Source organism: Cicer arietinum, chromosome 4, assembly GCF_000331145.2.
Source record: "Cicer arietinum cultivar CDC Frontier isolate Library 1 chromosome 4, Cicar.CDCFrontier_v2.0, whole genome shotgun sequence".
NCBI lineage: Eukaryota > Viridiplantae > Streptophyta > Magnoliopsida > Fabales > Fabaceae > Cicer > Cicer arietinum.
In genome coordinates this window covers 63,799,631-63,810,379 of record NC_021163.2, presented here as the reverse complement: position 1 = coordinate 63,810,379, position 10,749 = coordinate 63,799,631, and the positions used below count along the sequence as shown (strand labels likewise).

The 10,749-nt window shown below is 33.0% G+C and overlaps 1 pseudogene; it reads left to right on the top strand.

Moving 5' to 3' along the window:
* The window catches only part of LOC140920132 (cysteine-rich receptor-like protein kinase 25), a 14,353-nt pseudogene extending 7,328 nt beyond the window's left edge, over positions 1-7,025 (top strand).
* The last annotated feature ends 3,724 nt before the right edge of the window (positions 7,026-10,749 follow it).

The following is a 10,749-nucleotide window of genomic DNA, read 5'->3' as shown; positions in this document are numbered from 1 at the left end:
AGGCATGCGCCACGCGTACTGCCCAATGAGAGAGAGATGCGCGTGCTTTCTTCCTAGGTTGTCTGGTCACGTGAAATTACACCAATAAGGACATTCCGTCCTCTGGTGGGTTTCCTATCCTCTCAAGCCTAACTAAAAATGTATAAAAATAAAAATTATATAATAAAAAATATAATAACATGACCAAGATAAATCAATTAATTTTAGACAAATTAATAATTGAAAGTTCATCCAAGATCTTTTTGAACCTATCCTCTTGGAGAGGTTTGGTAAAGATATCTGCTAATTGATTTTCAGTGTCAATAAAAATCAGTTCTAAATCCCCTTTTTGCACATGATCTCTTATAAAATGATGTTTAATTTCAATGTGCTTAGATCTAGAATGTTGAATGGGATTTTTAGAAAGATTTATTGCACTTGTATTATCACAGAGGATGGGAATTTTTGCGTACCTTAGCGAGTAATCCTCAAGCTGATTTTTTATCCAGAGCAGTTGTGAGCAACATTGAGCGGCTGATACATACTCTGCTTCAGTGGTTGAAAGAGCAATGGTACTTTGTTTTTTGCATGACCAACTTATTAGGGATTTACCAAGAAATTGGCAAGCACCACTTGTGCTTTTTCTTTCAACTTTGTCTCCCGCGTAGTCGGCATCACAATAAGCTATAAGGTCAAGATTGGAACATTTCTTGTACCAAATTCCCAGATTTATAGTACCAACAAGGTATCTAAAAATCCTTTTTACAGCTGTGAGATGAGATTCTTTAGGAGAGGATTGAAACCTTGCACAAAGACCGACTGCAAAGACTATGTCCGGTCTACTTGCAGTTAAATACAGCAAGGATCCTATCATCCCTCTGTATTCCTTTTCAGAAATAGGAGTTCCTTCATCATCTTTGTGGAGTGAGGAGGATGGGTGCATTGGAGTTCCCATACTCTTGGCAGAACTCATGTTGTATTTTTTGAGCAAATCCTTGGTGTATTTTTCTTGTGAGATAAAAATACCATCCTCTCGTTGTTTGATTTGTAAACCAAGGAAGAATTTTAATTCCCCCATCATACTCATCTCAAACTCGCTTTGCATGAGATTTGAGAATTCTTCACACATTTTTTCATTTGTGGATCCAAATATAATGTCATCGACATATATTTGAACAATCAATAAATCTTTTTCAAGTGTTTTCTTGAAAAGAGTAGTATCAATCTGTCCTCTAATGAATCCATTTTCTTTTAGAAAAGAACTTAACCTCTCATACCAAGCTCTAGGAGCTTGCTTTAAACCGTAAAGAGCTTTAGAGAGTTTGAACACATGGTTTGGTCGTTTTTCATCCTCAAACCCAGGAGGTTGATGAACATACACTTCTTCATTTAAGAACCCATTCAAAAAGGCACTTTTCACATCCATTTGGAATAGTTTTATACCTTTATGAGTAGCATAAGCTAAGAGGATTCTTATTGCTTCAAGTCTTGCTACGGGTGCAAACGTTTCATCATAATCTATTCCTTCTTGTTGGTTGTACCCTTGTGCCACTAGTCTTGCTTTATTTCTAATGACTTCTCCATCCTCATTTAGTTTGTTTCTAAATATCCATTTAGTTCCAATCACCGATTTGTCCAGAGGATGGGGTACAAGATTCCATACCTTGTTTCTTTCAAATTGTGAGAGTTCTTCCATCATAGCTTCAACCCATGATTTGTCACCAATAGCTTGATCAATTGTCTTGGGTTCAACTTGTGATATCATGGCCATGTTGGAAGTATTTTCCCTTAGAGAGTTTCTGGTTCTCACACCATCTTCAGTATTCCCAATGACTAGATCTAGAGGATGATGCGTGACTGTTTTCCATCCTCTTGGAAGTTGTTGAGAGGTTGGATCAGACTCATCCTCTGCGTGAGGACCGGGTACTTGTGAGGATGTATTTTCATCTTCTTCATCCTTATCCTTTTTCTCTAAACACAAGTCATCAAACTCATCAAAAATAACATGCATGGATTCCTCCACAGTTTGAGTCCTAAGATTATATATTCTATAACCTTTTGACGTTGTGGAGTATCCTAGAAAAATTCCTTTATCGGATTTTGGATCAAACTTTCCCAAATTTTCTTTATTATTTAGAATGTAGCAATAACACCCAAATATGTGAAAATAGGAAATATTTGGTTTTCTCCCTTTCCATAATTCATATGGAGTTTTGTTCAAAATTTTTCTAATGGATGTACGATTTGAAATATAACAAGCGGTATTAATGGCTTCGGCCCAAAAATATTTTTCAATGTTGGCTTCATTTAAAATAGTTCTAGCCATTTCTTGTAAAGTTCTATTTTTCCTTTCAACAACCCCATTTTGTTGGGGAGTTCTTGGACAAGAAAAGTTGTGAGAAATACCATTTTCTTCACAAAGATTTTTAAAAGATTCATTTTCAAATTCACCTCCATGGTCACTTCTCACCGAGACAATTTTTGAACCTTTTTCATTTTGAATCTTTTTGCAAAAATGGTGGAATGCCTCAAAGGCTTCATCTTTGTGTTTTAAAAATAGAACCCAAGTAAAACGGGAAAAGTCATCAACAAGTACAAAGCCATATCTTTTTCCACTAAGACTTGGAGTTTTGATAGGACCAAAGAGATCAATGTGAATGAGTTCAAGAGGATGATTTGTTGAAACAAAGTTTTTAGAGTGAAAACTACTTTTAACTTGTTTTCCTTTCACACAAGCTTCACAAACTTTGTCTTTTTCAAAATTAATTTTTGGAAGACCTTTTACTAATTCTAAATTTGCTAATTTAGAAATAGTGTTTAAGCTTGTGTGACCGGCTCGTTTGTGCCAAATCCATTTATCTTTTTCAATGGAAACAAAACAAGATTCAGTAGGTAAATCATCAAGATAAAGTTCATATAAATTCTTTTTTCTAAAACCGGAAAAGAAAACTCTACCCGAGGATGAGTGTTTAACCTCACATAGAGTTGGCTTAAAAATAACTTCAAAACCACTATCGCACAATTGACTAATACTTAGCAAGTTATGTTTCAAGCCATCCACATATTGAACATTTTCAATTTTTGCAGAATTATTCTTACCAATAATACCTGTTCCTTTTATTTGAGCTTTATCATTATTACCAAATGTGACTGATCCTCCATCCTTTATCTCCAAAGACATGAAGCAGTGCTTATCTCCCGTCATATGCCTTGAGCAACCACTGTCCAAGTACCAAGGCTTTCTTTTGTTGATTAGAGGACGAACCTGTTTTAGAGTTTAAAAGAGACTTAGGTACCCATATAGCTTTTGGTCCTTGTTGGTTAGTTTTTCCTCTTTTGAGGATATTCCTTTTATGATGGCAAATAGAATCATGGTGCCCATGTTTACCACAGAATGAGCATGCTGCCTTTTCATTGTTAGCTTTCTTCTTAGCATGACAGATTTTGGAAGTATGCCCAAGTTTTTTGCAAAAGGTGCATTTAGGCCTATCCTCTCGTTTTTTAGGCAAGAAAAAGTTTTCATATAATTTTTGTTTTTGAGAGCTTTGGTGCCCATGTTTACCACATAATGAGCATGCTGCCTTTTCATTGTTATCTTTTGAAATGTTTCTGTAGATTTGACAAAGTTGGAAATATCATTTTTTAGTTCCATATCCTCAGTTTTCAAAATTTCCTTTTCTGTATCCTCGTCAGGAGGATGCGTTTCAAGAATTTTTTGTTTCTCAGAATTTTGAAAGTGAGATTGCTGCAACTCTTGAATGATTTTAACATATTCATCATTCTTTTTCTGTAGCTCTTCATTTTGTTTCTTTATCTCAACAAGTTGGGTTTTTTGAAACATGCATTTTTGAGATAAAGTGTATGAGTCATTTAAAAGGCTATCAAATTCAACTTCTAATTTTTCACAATTTGGACATAGATCAGAAATACTTACCTTGTCATTTTCTGATTTTGCCATGAGACATAGATTGGCCTCTTCTTCCTTTTCTTACTCCGAGGATGACTCATCACTATCATCCCAAGTGATCATCATGGATTTATTTTTGTATGGGAATTTTCTGGAGTTCCTTTTGTTGAGAGAACACTCAGTTTTATAGTGTCCCATCTTGTTGCATCCATAACAAGTTATTTGACTTTTGTCAATTTTTTCTTTTTGAGGAGGTCCTCTATTCTGTCCTCTTCTGTTTAGCATCCTCTGGATTTTTCTGGAAATCAGAACGAGGTCATCCTCATCCTCAGACAGAGGATACTCTGCGCTTTCCTTTGTTATGACATCTTCATTCTTCTTGGAGCTTTCTGTTTGGCTGGTTTTTAGAGCAATCATTCTTCCCTTTTTGTTTGGTTTATCAGCCAATAACAATGGTTCATGAGCTCTTAGAGTTCCAACCAAATCTTCTAATTTCATGTTGGTCAAATCTCTTGCTTCTGTAATGGCAGTTACCATTGGCCTCCATTCTTTTGGTAAACTTCTTAGGATCTTTCTTATCCTTTCTTGAACGGAGTATACTTTTCCAAGAGATCTCAAGTTATTCAATATGATGGTTAACCTTGAGAACATTTCATCAATAGTTTCATCCTCCTTCATTTCGAATAGTTCGAAATCCCTTACTCCCATATCTATCCTTGCTTCTTTTACATGACTTGATCCTTCATGATGAATTCTTAGAGTATCCCATAGCTCTTTAGCGTTTTTGCATTCTTCAACTCTGTCATACTCTTCCCTGCACAAAGCACACGTTAGAAATAAATGAGCTTTAAAGTTTAGGAGTACCTTTGCATTTTCATCAGCCATCCATTGTGCTTGAGGTTTCTCATCGGAGGTTGCATCTGCGTTGTTGGTCCTGATGACATGATCTCCATTTTCCACCACAGACCACATGTTGTTGTCTTGTGATATGAGAAATAGCCTCATCTTACCTTTCCAATGATAGTAATCTGTACCATCAAAGTAGGGAGGTCGGCTGGATGATCCTCCTTCAGGGATGTACTTAGCTTTTGACATATTTCTTTTTGGATCTTTTTCTCTTACACTGTTAGGTGTATTTTTTAGAGAACCTTGCTCTGATGCCAATTGTTGTAGCTAAATATCACTAGAAGGGGGGTTGAATAGGGATTTTGCTGTTAAAAAATATTTTAAGTGTTTTTAAAACTATCCTCTCGCTGAGGATGGCTAGCTCGAGGATGGGATTTTTAAATCGTTAGATCTAAGCTGAGTAAAAAAGTAGGAGCAGAATATGAGGGACACACACACAATTTTATACTGGTTCACCCAAAGATGGCTACGTCCAGTCCTCACACCCTTGTGAGATTTCACTAACTTTCAAAACAGATCAATCCTCAACCCGAGGATGATTACAAACTGTGTATTATCAAGCTTCACCAAGCTTACAATCAATTTCCAAATATTTCCAAGCTTCACTCACTAGGAAATTACAAAGTAGAATGAGAGTGATTGATACTTAATACTTTCTCAAAAGATATACAAAGATATAGTGTAGGATCAAAGAAAGTAATAAGGGAGGATGTGATTTGCTTCTTGAAAGCTTTAAGATGCTTGATCTTTTTATGCAAGTGTGTTGTGTGTCTTCCAATGTAGAGCTTGTATGCATTTTATAGAGATCCAAGCCTTTGATAACCGTTGGAGCTCATTTTCAAAGGATCCAAGGTTTTCATCAAAATTACAGAACTACCACTCAGCTTGTTAGGCTTAGGCAGAACCCATCCTCTTGCAGCATAGCTTTGATCTTGACATGTCCTTGCTTTTTCTCTTTAATCAAAGTGCAAGGCTGTTTCTGAGCTGCATTTTTCGTAGTCTTTAAGGTCTAGGTTGGCTTTATCTTTTGAGGTGATGTGGACAAGAGAGAAAAAGCCACTTTATGACATAGGACTGTCATACTCAGTCCGAGGATCAGATCTGGCAGCAACATGTGATCTTCCATTTTTGGCTTGTTTCAAGTTGCCTTTTGCTAACTTGACTTCCTTATGAATTAAAACGTGCAAGCCCATTAAATATTCAGATTTTGACCTTTGCACATGCTTGATAGGTTGCTTTCACTTTTGCTAGCCTTTCCTTTACATACTAGATCTAGCCATATTCACCTTTTTCTTTTGACCTTTTGACTCTTACTTTTGAATGCTTTGTTTATTCATGTTTGACATTGTTATACATTTGAATAAACACAATTATTCTGGTGAGAAATCAGATTGTCCAGATCTTGAGATATTTCAAATTGCAGCAATTTCCATCCTCGCGTTTGCAGCAATTTCCATCATCACGAGGGTTTTTCATCCTCAGGTCAAAATCAATTTTTTCTTCTTTTTGCCTTAATGATTAATAACCTATTATCTTATATGAATACACTTAAGAGCACATGTTAGTCATTAACCACAATCATAATCTCTTAAGTAATTTTGTTATCATTAAAATCATTTGAGAGATTTTGTCTCAACAATATTATATATTATTAGGCTTATCAAATTCAAATTAGCATAAAATTGAACATACATTTATGAAAAGATTCTACTTAATTTAGTTTATCTATCTAAACTGTTTTGTAATGCATAGACAATTTTCAATAAAGTCAGATGTCTATAATTTTAATATATTAATTCTTAAAATTGTAAGTGGGATAAAAAATAGTGGCATACGTGATGGAGAAATCAAAGAGTATCTATCTAGCTTTGTAAGTCATAGTTTTCATCTCACCATATATTTCAATGTAATTAAAAATATGGAACTATAATACTTTGTGTTAATTAATTTAACTTATTAGTTTAGAAAAGGAATATATTTAACTTAGTATAGTATATTTATTTGGGCAAATTCGTGCAGGCATGGAGAAATTGGAAGGAAGGGTCAGCAACAAATATCAAAGATTCCACATTAAATAATAATTAAAGAAATGAAATATTGAGATGTATCCCATATTGGATTACTTTGTGTCCAAGAGAATAGTAGGCCAACAATGGCTTCTATTATAGTGATGCTTAATAGTCATTATGTTACTCTCCCAATGCCTTCAGAACATGGATTTCATATGAATTAGTGGGAACTTTCAAGATATGAAATCGTGGGGTCATATTTCAACCCAAGAATCGATTAATGAGGCTTCTATTACAGAAAGCTATATCCTCGCTAGTTGGATTTCATAGTTTTATCATGTGTCTTATGATTCAATCTCTCACTTAAAATTTGTTAAACAAATATTAAACTAATTTATCTTTTTTCCTTTTCTATCTTAATATATATATATATATATATATTTTGACTGGATGACCTCAAAGACTTTAGAAGGGGTTGAATACATTTTAAATATTTTTTAAAGATATTTGCAACAATGAATTTTTTTTTAAATATGATGATTGACCGATATTTGCATAAAAAACATAAAACTATTGCAATTGACCGATTTAACATTAGATACTTCAAACAAAAAGATGTTAATTGATTGATTCATCTATTAATCTATCTATTGATTTAATCACTCAACTTATGTATAAAATTAATATCAAATAAAATTTAATACTACTAATTGATAGAAAAACTTAACTAAATGAAAAATTTAATTCAAATGCAATTCATGATTATATAATCCCTTCAAAAACATATTTTAACAATAATAATCAAAATCATAAATAGATTCAAAACACCAAGATCAAAACTAATATATATATAACATGTAGAAAGTAAAAGGATAACGAAAACGACAAATTACACTATTTATACTGATTCTTCTAGTCGTTTTCGTATGTAGAATATATTTAGTTCTCATTGAACATAAAAAAAGTTTTTTTCTTGACGCAATATATGAACTTTTACATAATCTGTCGATAATTAATTATAAAATTTGTATAATAATCCCTTCATCCATAAATACTCACAAATCAAATTTTTTGAAATACATTTCTTGAAAATTTAATCTAATCTAACACATTCACGTTGAAGACACCTCTTCACCTAAATATCTACCATTCTGGAGCAATCACCAAATTTAGTATTGAAAAGATTATCTTTTTTATTTCTTACAAGGTGCAATCAATTCAACATCATTTGTTCACATTTGCGGTAATTATTTCATACAAAGGATACTTTACATTTGATAACTTTTTCGCATTGGATGTTTTTCTCTCAATAATTTAATCACGCAACAATTTGAATTTAGCAAAAATGGTTAATTTTGATTATTTTCTTAAATGAATGAATGACGAAGAATGAGTATTTAAAGTTGCTCATTAAATGTATGACTATTTGTAAATATATTTAGGTGTTGAGTAAGAAATAATTTTGTTCTTTTTTTTATAGTAATCAGAAACAATCCTTTGTCACTAACTACTTCTAATGCAGAGATGAAGCATGCTTCTAAAGTGGGCTTAGCTAGGCCTTCAACTAACTAGTCTTCGGGCTTCAAGGCTGTTTGGAAGAAATTTCAACGAAAAATTTACTCTGTACTCCCAAAAGAATTTTAAAATGTCAATTATTCTCAATTTTTTTTTATTTCACAAAATTTAAAGTTAATTTTTTTTCTCACCATTTTATCATTTTCGGAGTCGTAAAAAAGTATTTTTGGTAACTTTTGGAAAACATTTTTGAAGATTTTTAGTATACAGTCTGTTTTCGAAAAACTTTTTTTAAGTTTTCTAATTCAAAAGGTTAATACCGGAAAACTTTATCTTAAGTTTTTCGGTACATAAAGGAAAAATTGTGTACCGAAAACCTTCATTCACAAGTTCTTCGGTACAGAAGTTGGTTCCAAAAAACTTCATATACAAGTTTTCCAGTACAAACCTATTTTTTTAAATTTATTTTTTAAGTTTTTTGAATTTTATTAATTTTTTAAATGTTAACAAATATGGATAAATCACTACTATTAATGGATAAAACATGCATGGATACTACAAATATTTTTGACACAGATCTGGTATGAATAAATATAATCAATATTAATATTATAAAATATATTATTGTGATTAATTATAATTTATTTTATTTCAGATGTTTGATACAAGGGACACTGTTGTGAATTGGACAAAAGAAATCGGTATAAAAAATAAAGTTATTGTTATTATCAGAAGATCAGATATAAAGACGAGAGAGAAATGAAAGAGAAATAAATTTATATTAGGTTGTGACAAAGGAGGAAAATACAAATGTGTTGCTAGTTTAACTCGAAGTTCAACAAAAAAGTTTGATTGTCCTTTCAAACTTAGATCAAAACCATTAAAAGATGGTTCAGGATGGACAATTAAAGTAATTTGTGGAATTCACAACCATGAATTACCAGATACTTTGGAGGGGCATCCATTTGTTGGACGCTTAGATGAAGAAGAAAGAAAATATGTTCATGACTTAACAAAATATAGTGTTGCACCGAGACACATATTACTCTCATTGCAATACCGAAATAAGAGTAATGTCACTAAGATCTCACAAATATATAAACAGAGGAGTATGATTCAATTGTACGTGAGAGGTAATAGAACAAATATGCAACATTTATTCAAGTTAATTGAATATGCAAAATACGTGTGTTGGAATATAAAGCGTGAACACTCCGATGAGATATATTTTTTGGGTGCATTCAGATTCAGTGAAGTTGTTGAATTTGTTTCCGATTGTGTTGATTATGGACAATACCTACAAAACCAATAAATACAGAATGTCGTTACTTGAAATTGTTGGTATGACATCAACAGAGAAGACATTTGTAGTTGGATTTGCTTATTTGGAATGTGAGCAGGAAGAAAACTTTTGTTGCGCATTAGAGAGACTAAGAGATCTATTTGTTACAAAAAAATAAATTTCTTCAAGTAATTGTGACAAACAGATATCTTGCGTTAATGAGTGCAGTTAGTATTGTATTTTCATATGTTGTTAATTTTCTTTGTCGATTTCATATCGACACAAAAATGTTGGAGCAAAATGCAAGCAATATGTCTCAAAGGATATACAAGAGTCGGTATTGAATATGTGGAAAGACATTATGTATTGCAGTGATGAAAAAGAGTATATCATGCGCTTGCACATGTTTGAGCAATCATGTGTCGATAATAGAGTGTTTGTTGATTATGTTTGAGCACCTCTAGTCTTTTTGGTGTCCTCCCAAATATCTCCAGCGGTCACTCCTAAAAAAGTCATGGCAAGATTACATGTCATTACTCTATCTACATCGGGGGGACTGTAGAACTCACCCCTAATAGGCAATTCCAAAATATTGGAAACATCATCTAAAGTAATCGTCATTTCACCAAATGGCATATGAAATGACGATGTCTCAGAATACCATCTTTCTACAAACGCATAAATCAGGTTGTTATCGATCATCTTCAAACTACCATGTTGTAATGGGTTCAATCCTGACAAATTCACCAAGTTCTCTATGGGTCACGAGAGTACCGGCAGGGTAAATAGTTGCATTTTCTTTTCACGCGCAACAATTTTCAGCAATGGTCACTCTTGTATACAAAAAAAATATATGACATTAAAATTAAATATAGACAAAAAATAATAATTAATTTAAATTTTTTTAATGCACTATAAATAATAATTAATTTAATATACCTCATCAAACCATAGTCTAGCTGAAACATGATGACATATCGTGTAAGGATGAACAAATCATAAGGTCCTCTAGGATACCATATGAGCTCACCAGGTCCCTAAGCTCCATCATCCCCCTCCTCCGTATGCTCTCCCTCATGAGCAGGTGCAACCTCCTCATGCTCATGTAAATCCATCTGCTCATGTACCTTCTCCTCCTCATGCATTATAGG